We start from the raw sequence: 13968 nt of genomic DNA on the forward strand, positions 1-13968 counted from the left end.
AAATGTGTGTCCAATAGAGATGCACAGTACTTGCTTTACTGAACTGACCCATCAGCTGCTCTCTGTCTCCAGAAACAGTTCAATAAATGACTGAAAGTATCTGAAAACATAAAAAGGATAATTAAGTTTCATTGTGGGAATAAGAGGATAATCTGTCCAGACAAATCTAGGACCTAGTATTGAAAACTGTAGTATCTGAATATAAAAAATCAGTAATTTTGAATAAAGATGTCTATCAGGACTGTAAATTCAGAGAGTAAAAAAGTAGCTTTGCTTAATAGACCATCTCTCTCTCCATCTTCCTCTAACTCATTTTCTTGTTCTCTTTCTTCCTTTTGTGTTATTGCAAAATGTAAAATCTGATACTGAGACTGCTTTACTTTCATTTCAATCTTCTTCTCAAAATGTTTTGTTCCACTGTGAAGATTCCCCCTATGAGATAACCTTAGCTACTACTGCAGTAGGCTTGTGGGGCCACTTATTTGCAGAGAGAATAGCTACATTTGGAGGAGTCTCTGAGGCAGCCAGGTCCCCTCTCTTCTGAAGCTTTTAAAGAAGTTTTTGAGCTGGCATGAGAAATCACCCGGGACTTGGAGCAGATCACAAGGTGCTTAGGACAGTATTTTCTTTGCACCTTTTTTTCCTGAGCAGAATTGCTGCACTATAAACAAATGTGAGTTTTACCTCCTTCTTAGATACTGTGAGTTATGAAAGCCCACTCTAGATGTAATGAATGTATAGATCATTTTGACCAGATCATAATCTATTAGTAAATAACATGTGCAGGTGAAATAAAGAACTTCTTGCTACTATTGCTGTTTTGGTATCAAGGATTACTGATGAGGTCAACACGATCTTGAAGCTTTATGCTACTGAAGTTTAAATAGAATGCAGAACTAACTGCATGGTTTGGTTAGCAAATTCCTTCCTGGATTAGGGTATTCAGGATTTTTACTACTGGAAACAGAACCCGAAGCTGTGCAATGATTACCTGTCCCTAGACTTTATCACAAGCCTTAAACTTCAGTTCACTGAGGTTCTCACTACCATTTGTAAAACTTTTCCATTAAGGTCCCTAGATTTTGGCAGGGACATTAATAAGCAAATCACATGGCAATGTTTAGCATGAGTATGACTGATACAGCAAAACCCTATAAACCTATGACTCTTCTTCACAGTATGCAGAGGAAGCCCAAGGATACCAAGCTGCCTAAGACCTATGACTGATTGTCAGCACAGTCTCTGGGCCATGGGAAGGTTAGTTTTAAAGATGACACTTAAGGGACATCTGTGTGACACATGCTACAGTGTCCAGAGACTGAAGTCAATGTATTTTGCTCTAAATCTAGAGAGGAAGTCACTAGTAAAAAAGGGAAAGAAGCACAAGGGAACAAAAGTACTTTTGAAAGAGAAGAAATCTACATTTCAATGAAAATCCTTTCAAGGCATTTCAAATAAGAGTCTGAGAGAAATAATTACAAAGTTTGGAGAGAAAGAACGTTAGCTTTGATATCTTTTTCTTCTATGAAGCAATTAAAATAAGCAATTTTTCAAATACTAAGCAGAAAATTACTAATGGCTGAACCCAAAAGCTTTCATTTCCTTCTTGGGGCCTTTATTCTTCTAAAAAAAGACAGAAAAAAAAAGTGAAGGTGGTTTTCCAGATAGATTAATGCATAAAGCAGTCGCTAGTTGGATGTCATAAAAACTACAGCAGCATAGAATAGCTGAGATTAAGAGCTAGATTTAAATCATGCAACAGTCCAGTTAATATCAATGTCTAATTAAGAAATGCATAAGAAGTCTGTAATGTTGATTTGATGGAGAAAAACTCTAATAGGGTTTCTTTTGGAATTTTCCATTTCAATTGCTGTGTAGACTTTTAATGGATGTCCTATCCAGTCTTTGGTATTAGCAGGAATCATCCTCAAATTAAAACCAAGGCCTAAAATGGAACACAGGTAGACAAATTAGCTTGTCTGAGAAACAGTCTGGGTAGAATGACAATGTGAGCTCAAGCTGAAATTTTAGTACAAATAAGAGAACAAATGTCTCAAATCTGGCTTGGAAACCCTATCTACTTCTTGTTTTAAGCAATTTAAATCCCTATAATTTTAAACAATGCAATGTTAACCCATTTCCCCACCTCCCTATGCCTGCTGGAATCCCTGACAATTCATACTTATAAATCCAGACCACTAAACATTATTAATTAATCTTTTAAAATAGTGATATAGAGTAGTAGTAGTAGTATGTAGAGGTGGGCTCTTCTCTACTTGCAATGACATTTAGAGTGCACAGTTTCCTATCACTATCAATGAACCCCATGAATCTCCCAATCCTCTCCAGGTAACTAAAACTCTCAAACTCTTTGAGCAAAGCTAAACCTGTGGAATCTGCTGTGTCACACAGATTGTCCAGGACATTTGGTCCCTAGATATGAAAAGGGAACAGCTTTTATACTGGATGTCACTAACCCTCTAAAGTTGCTAAACTAGGAGCAGTGCAACTGTTAGTATGCACAAATCCACATTGCAAAGAGGGAGAAAGTATAGCTCTGGATTAAAGCAGCAGTGTATTTGTTATCACCACTTTGTTGTTGACCCAACAAATCCAGAGGGAATTATCTCAAGAATCCAGGAAGACAGCAAACTCAAAATAACCCCTTTGACCCAGGCAGCAAGCACAGTGGGGAGTAATTTTAAAGTTCATTAAAACACATTAAAACACAATATATTGGCTGTGGTAAAGCGAGGCATATGATTCCATCTGTCTGCATACTTCTTTCCAGTACTAAATCCATCCAGAGACTTTTCAGAATTATGACATTAGGTCTTGCAACTTCACTTAACAAACAAAGAGTGGAAAAGATGGGAGGTAAAACCAAAATAACAGTGAAAGTTCATTACTTCCGAGTCACCATCATTTCCTGAAATGTCACGGTCCAAATTCATGCCTGACGTTGCTCCAGTGATCAATGAGACACAAATATGTCACATTAAACAGTGATACTGTGGCCCTGAGTGATGCCCAAAGGATTTTTCTCCTTCAAAGAGGTGGGAACCAGGATGTTCTCTGAGAAGCATCTGCCCTCTGAATGATACTAATGAAGATCTAATGTGAGGACATTCAGGTCATCATAGAAGTCTGTTTTATTTAGCCTTCTCTTGACTATATAACTGAGGAGTTATCATGGGTAAAGATACTTCTAGATGATTGTTCAAATGGAGCACTGCTCTACCAAAGTATTTTGTCTGTTGGATTTATGCAATACTTAGGGAAAAAGTAGTATGAAGTACGCTGTCTTTTGCAAAAATATGCAAAAGACAAAATTAAGCAAACCTTAACTTGTCCAACACACTTGAGAGCTGCACATTCTCTTAAAGTTTTACTAAATGAGAGGAAAATTTCTCCTTTCCTCCATAAAACTGTCCTTTTAGACATTACTACAGTCATGACCTCACCATAGTTCCTGAATTCTTTCTGAAAAGATTAAAATGAACTAATACCCCAGTGATCTCATCACAGTGTAAAGGACATCTTACACAGGGGGAAAAATAAATGGGAGAATTTCAGTGTTTCATTTGCATCAAGAGTAGAAAAAGCACCGTAGTATCTTTATGGGGAAACACTAAATGTACAGAAGAGCATTTCCCCCTCTCTTTATAAACTCTTTGGGCATGTTCTACCTGACCCTGCCACATCTGTCATCCTTCTAGTTGTCTCCACATCTATTCTCCTTTTTTTCCCCCTCTCCCATTATCTATACCTTCCCTTGTCTCTTCTGTGCCCTTCCTACGTGTTTTAATGCACCTGATTACTTTGACTCATATACACTACTATTTTCAACTACATCCAAAAGACATTTTGTAGAGTATTTGCATAAAATCATGTTACACAGAAGTACTCACACATGCTTCATCTAAAGATTACAGTGTTCTGAATAAGAACATCTTTCCTACATGACGTGTTCTCAGGCCAGTGGGTCATGGATTACGACAGCTCTTATCTGCTTTGGTGCTGTTGTATCTTCTAACAGAAATCAGGAGGATGAGTAGGGAAAGATGTTCTGTTTTCTTTGGTAGGAGAAACTAAAAACTAGTACTCATGTGACTGAGAATCCCACCACATTTTTAACATTGTGTCACGTTCTGAGGTTGGAAAGTGGAATATCTTCAGAACATGATGAGTATAGTATTACTAATGTAATCTTATCTTTTGTGCCCATAGGTAAACCTCAGCTCTGGCTTTAAATCACACCATTAAGCAATGAGGTGACAAACCGGTTTCCTTTCTCAGGCCGAATGTCACGTAACTGCCCAGGGGCCCATTTTGATGGTGGCAGCATCCCCTGACATTTGAAGGAGAGATGTGCCAGTGTGATCTGTTCCCATCCTATATGCTTGACAGGAGGAGACAAATGTGACAGTTCTCAGACAGGAAGAAAGCCATGAGGAATCAGACTATACGCTGGCAGGCACCAGCTAGATGCTGACAAAGAAATCTCAAAAAATCATCAAGTTAAGATGAATTGCTGGGACTAGAGCAAGCTGACATAAAGGGTGATGGTACCTTTCTACCCACCCAAAAAGACTTGTTCCTCCTAGATTGGGTAGCAGACAAACATATCTAAATCCAAATGCTCTGCAGTTGATAGATCTGTTTTAGTGACAAGAGCCCTAACCAGTGATCAGTATTGTATGATAATACATGCTGCAGCATCAATAGAAGTCCAAAAGCCCCAAGGAGCAATGCAAAGCATCTGTTACCAACAAGTATATAGTGGGTCAAAAGTTATTGTAATTCCTGGCCCCAAGAACCTATCGGGAGGCACAGGCTTCCCAAGACATGAGATGTCATCCCTCCATGGATTTACCAAGTTGGCTCATTGGGAAGGTCCTTGACTCTTCTCCAAGTTCATTGCTTTATTGATTGTGAAGACGTATTTGTAGTAGATAAGGATCTTGAACCAAAAATGGCCTATCAGCTGAAGATGTATGAACTAAATAATATATTCCCTAACTACAGATAAAACCAATGGCAAATTTTAGCCTAATCATCACTTCTGACAGAGGAAAGAGAAACTCTTTGAGGCAAGCTCTTTTGGATATAATTCTTTCTTTCCAGGTTAAAGAAGAGCTGTAGCTAATATACGTCCTGAGTCATAATGTGGATTTGCACCTTTTCTGTTAAATATAGCTGGTTCATGTCCAAAACATCACTTCTATTCCTAATGCTCACTTATATCGTTACAACTTCTACATTAGTTGCAGGTGTGAAATGCTAACTGAGCCACACTTATTTGCTGTCAGCAGGAGAGTAATGTATGTCAAAGGCTTGATTCTCAGAGGTGAGGTCACCAGGATCTCCATTTACACATCTGCTTTGCAAAACACAAAACTCTGGAGATTTTCAAAGCTCCAATATGGACAAAATGGGATGAATTCACTGGAGACCATACATAAAAAAACTGTACTTTTCATTTAGTAGGTAGGTCACATAATTTTCCCTTTATCCAAAATATTTGCTGTTTTACCATAGGCAGGATTTTGCTAGTCTCCACATGTGGGTAGTTGTATGTTCTATATGAATAAGGAAAAAGACTGTACTTCTCCACGTTACATGATACAAGGGAAGTCGGGATACCAACAGGTTAAAAAAGCCTAATACATTAAACAGCTTCAGAAAGATGCTAATGTCTGCTTGAACTGGGCAGATTCTGAAATCGGGAGATTGCCTTACAAGAGCTCCTGGAGGGACAATGCTGCTGGAGCCTGCCTTAGACAGAAGCATCCAGATTTGGTTTTGAGAGTTTTAAGAGCAGCATTCAAATGTTTCTACTTCCTGGTATTCATGGATTTATTTCATACCTTGGAAAAAGTCTCCTTATCATAATGTGTTCGCACTTGATACGTGGATAATGGTTCCTACTCAGGGACCTCTAATACATTGTATTTTCTGCCTTCTACATTTTACACGAGATGGAAGACTAATCATATACATATACCTAGTTCTTTCTTGATTTCTGCTAATCCAGAGTATCCTTCATTACGTACAGGAATTCCTGAGAGTACTCTATGCAGACTATTTTTTTGGTTCGATGTACAGTAAATATTTGACCTTTTAATGTCATCTGGTTATGACATAGTTTGTGTTTCTGGTATTCTGGACTTATAGGACACTCGAAATACATGCATCCAAGTGTGATTCACCACTATGCACTATACTTTTCCTCCCTCATTTGACTGCAGAACCTGCTTCTGCAGGGGGGTTGGACTAGATGATCTCTAAAGGTCCCTTCCAACCCCTACCATTCTATGATTCTATGATTCTATGACTGTTTCTAAAGTTTTTCTAGGACAGCACAAACAAAATTGATCTTAATATCACAACTGAGAAAGACAGGGAACTGGTCATCAGCTAGATATTCTTTTAACATGGAATTTAGACCTAACATCCTCATAGTGGCTTGATTTGAATAAAAAACAAGTGATCTGAAAAACCCATAGCATACTAGGGATAGCAATCAGCAGAACATATAGGTCAAAACACATTTCAGGAACATCTGAGATCCCAACCCTGAGACTATGCTGCTCAAAACAGACATCTCCTTAAGGAAGATGTTAAAAATACTTTTCACAAGAATCAGAAGAAATGCGCTTTTAACACCGAAGAAGGGAAGCACTTGTTTTTTAAAGAAAAGTTTCTGGAAAAGACTCATTATGTTGGTATGTTAAAGGAACTGTGCTGTAGCAGGCAGAGTGACTTATATGACTCTTCATGGAAGTGACTATTGAATTAAGAAGTGTCCTTTTCCCCTGAAATTTGCATCAGGAATTCAGAGCAAAAGTCTGTCATGTTTCATCAGAATGACTTTGTTACCTTCCCAAGTAATGGGAACTAGATTTGTTTCTCTGGGCTGTAGAATATAAACATAATAAACCCACACAGAGAAATGGGGACAGAGATACTGATTTTCTTGGGATGAAATACAGACAAATTGGTCTTGAAAAACATTTGAGTATAATATGGTCTGGATTTGAAATAAAAAAAGTTTAAAGAAACATTTTAAAGAAACATTTTCCAAGCCCATGCATGTTAGCTTTATTTTCATCTTCACCATGTATAATTATGAGAAACTTACAGACAATTCATAAGATTTTCAGTTTCTGTTGAGAATTGCCTTTTCCAAGATAATTCTGTTTGCTGTTACTTTAGCCCACTGGGTATCATGTAGGCAAGGTGTAAGATTATGCACATGAATATTTCTGTCTACCACTTATGTGTGCTGAGACAGTACCTACTTATACTTTCTCCTGTCATTGGTCCTTATTCCACAGAGGATGTTCTTAATTACCAGCAAGACAATTTGGTAATATCGTGTAAAGTGCTACAGCATCATTTCTGTGATGATTTACACCTGTTAAGGATCCAATGATTGAATTTTAAACCATATTTTAAGTTCAGAAGATAGAGAACATCTTTTTTCAACAGGACACTGTTTCTATTTTTAATGGAAATACTCTCTTTTGTTTAATTTATCGCCACAGTTCTTCTAAGTGATATGGAGCTCTTGAACACAAAGACACCATTTTTGCACATTTTTGCTGCCCTGTAAAATTTAGAGCATACTTCTGTACTGGTTTAAATCAACTCAAGTCTAAATGCCTAAATGCTATTTTTGACAACTGTGCATGAGGGACGTACCTTTACAGGATTTCTAAAGAATAAAACCTAAAAATATCTCAATTGCAGAGCAAATTCATCGTATTCCTTCCTCAGCTTGGTGGTTATGGTTATATATATATATATATATTTAACCCTTGCAGGTTTATTCCTGTCTGTTGGAAGAGATGGAAGCGATTCCATTGACTCCAACAGACTCTGCTTTCTACTGGATTAAAGATGATGTTTGCATGATCAGATTTGCTGGTGTTGTCCCACTAATGAAGCAGAGAATTTTATAAACTCGTCAAGGAGGGTAAGTGCCCAATAAAAAATGTCGTCAGATAGAGATCCAGAAATTACAGTCCACTTGTAACACAAATAAAGCAAAGAATGCTTACTAATGAGTCATGAATTTCTTTATAATTGCTTCCACATTTGGGGCAATTTTTTTCTAAATCATCTACAGAAACCCTACAATTCGTGGGACTTTTGATAATGGTGCTGCTCAGAACAACATATCTCATATAGGATAAAAATTACTTACATTGAGAAGGATTTTTTTTCTCTTCAAATTACTTTTCTGAGACTTCATTTCAATCTCCAGCTATTTTCTTATCCTCCTCCTCATTTTCTATTTCTAATATAAAAACAGGAGTGCTTATCAATTTAGAAAAGAAATAAAACTAAAGAATATTCAGGCAGAACTGTAAAACATGGTCTATTTTAAAGTTCCAACTCAGATAACAAGAATCTGTTTTGTGCTGTGCTTCTCTCATGAACTGAGTTTTCCATAGTGCATTCAGTGCTGTAATAATGCAAATCAAATACAATTTTAATAACTCCTTCCATTAAAATGATCTATTAATGTTTTAAGACTCCAACACTTATGAGCATGACTCTAATTGCATGATTTTGCTGTGGGCAGGTTTTATAGATCTGCCTGATCTTCAGATATTTGCACCATTTGGCTTATTTTAAATAAATTAATTTTTGGAAGAGTTTCAGTCTCAGTAACACAGTTGGGTTTGGTGGTGGTTGTCTTGTGGTAATTGTATGTATCTGCTTCCACAAAAGGAAAAACTAGATAAATTTAGAACTCCTAAAGGAAATGGTTGAGGTTTAAAAGATGACAAGTATTATGAAGAATGTTCTAAAGAGTGGAATATTTATTCACTATGTTAGTAGAAGGAGTAAAAGAGTTTTAAAGTGAACAAAATTTTATGTTTGTCATGCATCAGAATGAAATGACAGGAACGTTCTACCACAGAATAACGAAGATATAATCAGATTTATAAAGAACTAGAAATTAATGGAAGACAGTTACTTTGATACAATTAATTGCTCTTGTTTTATGCAACTTCTATTTTCAGTGTCTCAAGGGAAAAAAAGAAAATAACTCAGGAAAAGAATTACTGTTTGACTTCTAACATTTTTCTGTACATCTACTAAGGGTTTCTTCCACAAGAGGTGATGAGGGGCTAGTTGGACCTTTGGTGTAACCCAGCGCAGCTAAATGTAGGCAAGACAAATGTTTTTTTGAAAGTTTGTTCCTCTCTTCAGAAAACTGTGAGAAACCTCAGGTTCTCCTGTAATTCTGAAGAACGAAGTGAGAAAAACAAAGAGGATGGGCCTTGGGAGGAAGGTAAGCAGGGCAGCAAGAGTTGCAAAGAAAGAATTTGCTGAGTGGCTTGTGAGGGTCCTTACTTTGGCATGTTACCTATGCTCTTGGCCACAGGCATGTAGATTCTCCTCCTCGTACATGCTATTCTTCCCCTTGAGCGTCATTTAAGATCTACAACAGAAGATTCCCTCCTTTGAGATGAACCAATACTTCAACTCAGTCTTGAACTCTTGATTCAAGATTTCTCCTGTAGAGTTTCCTCCAATTTTCGTTCATGACAAATGTTTACATAAGCTTTGAAAAAAATGAGCTTCAAAACCAGGAATGTCAATTTTCCTTGGGGTTTAAGGAATTCCTATTTACCAGTGTAGCTAATTGTATGCTTAGAAGCTATTCTTTCTCTGCAAAAAAACCAACGTGTTTGTTAGTGAATATGGCTTTACCTTTTAGAGTTCTAGTTCTTCTGCCTATTTGGTGAGACACAATACCAACATCTCCTCTGATATATCGAGTGTGTATTTTCCTCGCAGGATAGAGTCTTAACAGACTTGCTATGGAGTTTACACACTAGCAAAGAAATAGTGTACAAGTTGTACAAAACTCATGACAAATTTTTACTTCAACAGAAACTCTTTAGATCAGCCCTATTTGAGAGTAATGGAAGCAACAACAGGCCATAGATACACAGACCTTGACACTTGTAAGCTTTTACATGAACAGAGACACTCAGAGGTATGGATAATTTCAGCAGTATTTGAAATTTTCAGTGCTGGATCAGCTCAGAGCATGACATTCTCAACTACTCCTCCTCAGAAGGTAACAAAAAAGAATACTCTGAGATACTGAATTGATGATACAAGTGGATTATGTCAAGGATTTTCCATGAAAACTTTCTATTGGAAAATGTGAAAGGGCAAAAAGATTTGGAGAGAACGACGTGGTTTTCATGATGATTCTCAACTGATAAAAAGATGTTAAAGATGCTTCAAAATAATTGCAAGTGTCTTGACAGATATTTTTCTACATTAACATTTATTTGCTTTGAAAAATGTTTTGGCTTTAATTTTTAATTTATAAGTGAAAGCAAAGAATGAGATATTTTAAAATCACTGAAATAAATGTCTCAGTCTGATTTTTCATTTTTAGCAGATTATTGGTTAACCAGAGAATTAGTTAAAATAAAGGAAATATTGAAAACTCCCAAAGGACAGAAAGAAGCACTTCCCTGCCAGACATAAAATGAGAAAAAATCATAACAATATTTTCATTTAGCGCAAAGATTTAGTAAAATATCCACATTTTCATAGGAGTTGCAAAGATGGAAACTTGGACACACCTAAGGTGTCTTTCCAAATGTGATGTTTACTTATGGTAAGTGATAATGTATTTACTAGATCTGGTCATCTGCACTCTTAGATAAATTACTGCAAGTATTCGAGCTTCCACAAGGGTTGTAGTCTGTTTCATATGCTGTCACAAGAAGGAGAGCAGGAAGCATAAGCAGGAGATTTCACAGTTTTAGTGCAAACTAGTGTGTTTAAACAGAAAATTATTATTACTTCTTCAATAATTTAAGAGTGGGCTACCCAAGGAGAAAGAGACTCGGATGCCAGGATTGGTTAAGCTTAATGGGAGGGAGGGGGAAGGCTTGTACAGCTACACTGTGCTGTGTTAATGGTGTAGGACATGAACATCCTTAGATGCCTGATCAATTTGTCAGGAATTTCTCTTCTGAGCCATTACCTCCAGCTTTCTCCAGAACACCCTCAGTCCTTTTATCTGTGTGCTATCTCGAAGTTTACTGTCTGCCTATCGCCTTGGCTGAACCACACTAATAGTCAGCTAATTACATGTGAAGACTCTAATTTGCTTTATGTCTTTCTCAAAAAAAGAAGTACATGTGCAGGCATGCACGTGAGCAAACTTTTGCTCATGCTATAAAATTGCAGCACTGTGTAGAACTGGTGTGCCAGCTGAAGCATGATAAAATGTGTTGGACGTCTGCTGCCCCCTCCATTGCTTTCCCCTCAACAGACCACCACCAGTGCTTGTCATTCTTGATTTGCAACATCACCTGTTGCTCCAACACCAGGCTTCTCTAGAGCAGAAACTGGAGCAAAGAAGAGAAATACGTGTTTGTCATTGAACTGAACTGAGAAGAAGGAAGAGGAGAATGATAAGATCATAGCCTGCAGCACTTTGTTTATGAGAACATCCTTCCAGTGATATATGTCTGCACCAGGTGAAAGTATTGTGTCACCCCTAACATATTTTAAATGCCAGGGCTGTCATGCAAGAAGACAATGATGAACAAGTTTAAACAGAATATGGTATTGTAGCTGTGTACAGTGTTACCCTTTAAAGGTTTGCACTGGTAGTGCTTCTTAGCAAAATGTTTCGGAGCTCTGTTACATTCCCCTCCAGAATCAATCTCACACAGAATTTATACTAAATGAAAATATTTGTATTGCAGATAATCTGATGGGGTCATACACAGACTAGTGTATTTTCTCACGCAGGTTTTTCAGGCCATTTCACATGTCCCTCCTGCCATGTGATCTCAGTTTCTCATAATTCCTTGGATAGGAACCCTGCTTCACTTGGCAAATAGGCAAATAAAGGTATATCTACACTGTGAACTGAAGAGCAGGGTCTGGCCCCAGGTCACTGCATGTCAGAGGTTTACTCAGACTAGCTCTAGCATGCTCCTGAGGACTGAATTTCCGTTAGCTGCTGCAGCTCCCAGACTACATTATCTGGTTTAATTTCAACCAAAACAATTCTGTTTGAGTCCTCCAAGACTGTCTCTAGTTATGGGCAGGGTAAGCAAGGTCATTTGGAGGATTCACTTCAAAAGTGCAATCCTGGGCCAGAGTAAAATGCTAATGTAGAAGCACCTTTTGTCACAACACAGACATGCCCAGAGCTATTCTCATATGTCAGTTTTCTTCCCAGATATTTATCTTCAGCTCAACTGCACGAACACCATCTCAGTGTTATAAAGCTATTGCACAACATGACTCATTTGCTTAGACTGACAGCTCAAATTGAACTTTGGGAAAGCTGACATCCAATACACGATATTGAATATGGGCATGACCATATCCACATTGGATTCAGGTGAAAGAGCTTTAGTCATGTATGTCACATGGGTATGAAGGCGCAACCATGCCACCATGGAGTTTTACATCTTTGAAGCAGGACAAGGTCCGAGGCATTCCATGAACCATCCAGGATAGAACTAATAACACTTTACAAGAGAGGGGAAGATGAGCTTCTGATTGCCTGAAAAATAGTTCTAAGAGCTAGGGTTTCTGAAACACTTACTGAAGTCTTGTGTGGGCATCACTTGTGTGGGCAAGACTGTTCAGCATCCCCCCATCAGTTTTCTTTTCTGTAAAATGGAGATACCTTATTTTTCTCACAAAGTTATTAAGAGGATTTTCCAATTAAGGTTCTTTATAAATGAAAGCATCTTGCAAATGGTATTTAATCACCTGACTGAAAATGGTCTTCAACTTCTTTAGGCAGAACATTAGTTTTCATTTTCACTGATCATGGCGCCCAGCTTACCATAAGGCTGCAGGATCATACACTGCATCTACTTTACTTCTGAATCAGTAAATGTATGAGACAAAGCAGCCATTATTTATGCATTCCTGCATACATGGCAAGGTGAAAATAATAGAATAAACATCATATACTTCATTATGATATCAGTTTACACTTCCAGGGTACACAAAAAGAGGCCATTTCATCAAGCTAATTGCCTGAAAGTAAAAGAGAGAGAACTTTAGCTATTAGTCTATTATGGGGCTTTTTTCTTAATCACAAATAGGGGCCGTGTGTCCCCAGGGGGATGTGTATTCTAATTTACAATTGAACTACAGATCAGAGCAATCAATCTTGTGCAGCACTTTTACAGTGTAATTGCTGCAACATAACAAATAATAAAAAAAAAAAAGCAGCCTAAGTCGAGTTTCAGCTTGAGGTGGAGATATTTACCAGGCATTGGTTCAGGGTGGGAGGGAGGCAGAGAGAGAAGAGAGGCGCCAAAGCCATGAATATGCAATGAGGGCTCATTAGTGCCCCAGTGTTGCCATGACGAATGGCATTATCCCTAGACTGGTGCAGCCTAAACATGAATTTTATAACGACCCATTTATCATGACTTGTCATGGGTTTCTTTACTGTACTTTCTACTGACTGTCACACCTTTCCACCATTAACACCTCAGAATCCTTTCCTTTTGTTATTTGATCTTATTCTAGTTCAGTTTTTATTAGTGATTCTCAACTGATAAGGAGGAGAAGACTGCAAATAGCAATACCCTGTTGTTCAAGAGTTAAGAGCTTCTGAAACTGAAGACCCACTGCCAGACTTGTAGGTGGTCTTCAGTCCACTTACTAGTGGATAAGTGTCCTCATTGTCAGAAATATCTGCAATCTTGTCAGTTGACTCAGCAGAAAGGTCTCAGATTGACCGAGACAACTATCTTTCCATTCTGGCAGATGTGATGGATAAATCTGTTTTGTTGACCTAGGCCTGTCTAAAAGTGCTCTTCCTCAGCCCACTCCAGTTATGTGCATGGTATAAAAATCCACCCCTCAATTTTACATTGATAAAGGTGTTAGATAAATAGACAAAAACAAAGCAATTTTTAGTTTTCTCCTTAACTT

At 37.7% G+C, this 13968-nt stretch overlaps 1 long non-coding RNA gene across 1 annotated transcript in view; it reads left to right on the forward strand.

Annotated features, from left to right (window-relative positions):
• Nucleotides 1–7972, forward strand: part of LOC133625712 (uncharacterized) — a 33172-nt gene extending 25200 nt beyond the window's left edge. Inside the window, exon 6 of the long non-coding RNA XR_009819028.1 lies at nt 7830–7972. This is a non-coding gene — a long non-coding RNA (uncharacterized LOC133625712). The remainder of the gene's footprint in view (nt 1–7829) is intronic.
• Nucleotides 7973–13968: the final 5996 nt, after the last annotated feature.

This window comes from Colius striatus, chromosome 7 (genome assembly GCF_028858725.1).
Source record: "Colius striatus isolate bColStr4 chromosome 7, bColStr4.1.hap1, whole genome shotgun sequence".
NCBI classification, from domain to species: Eukaryota; Metazoa; Chordata; class Aves; order Coliiformes; family Coliidae; genus Colius; species Colius striatus.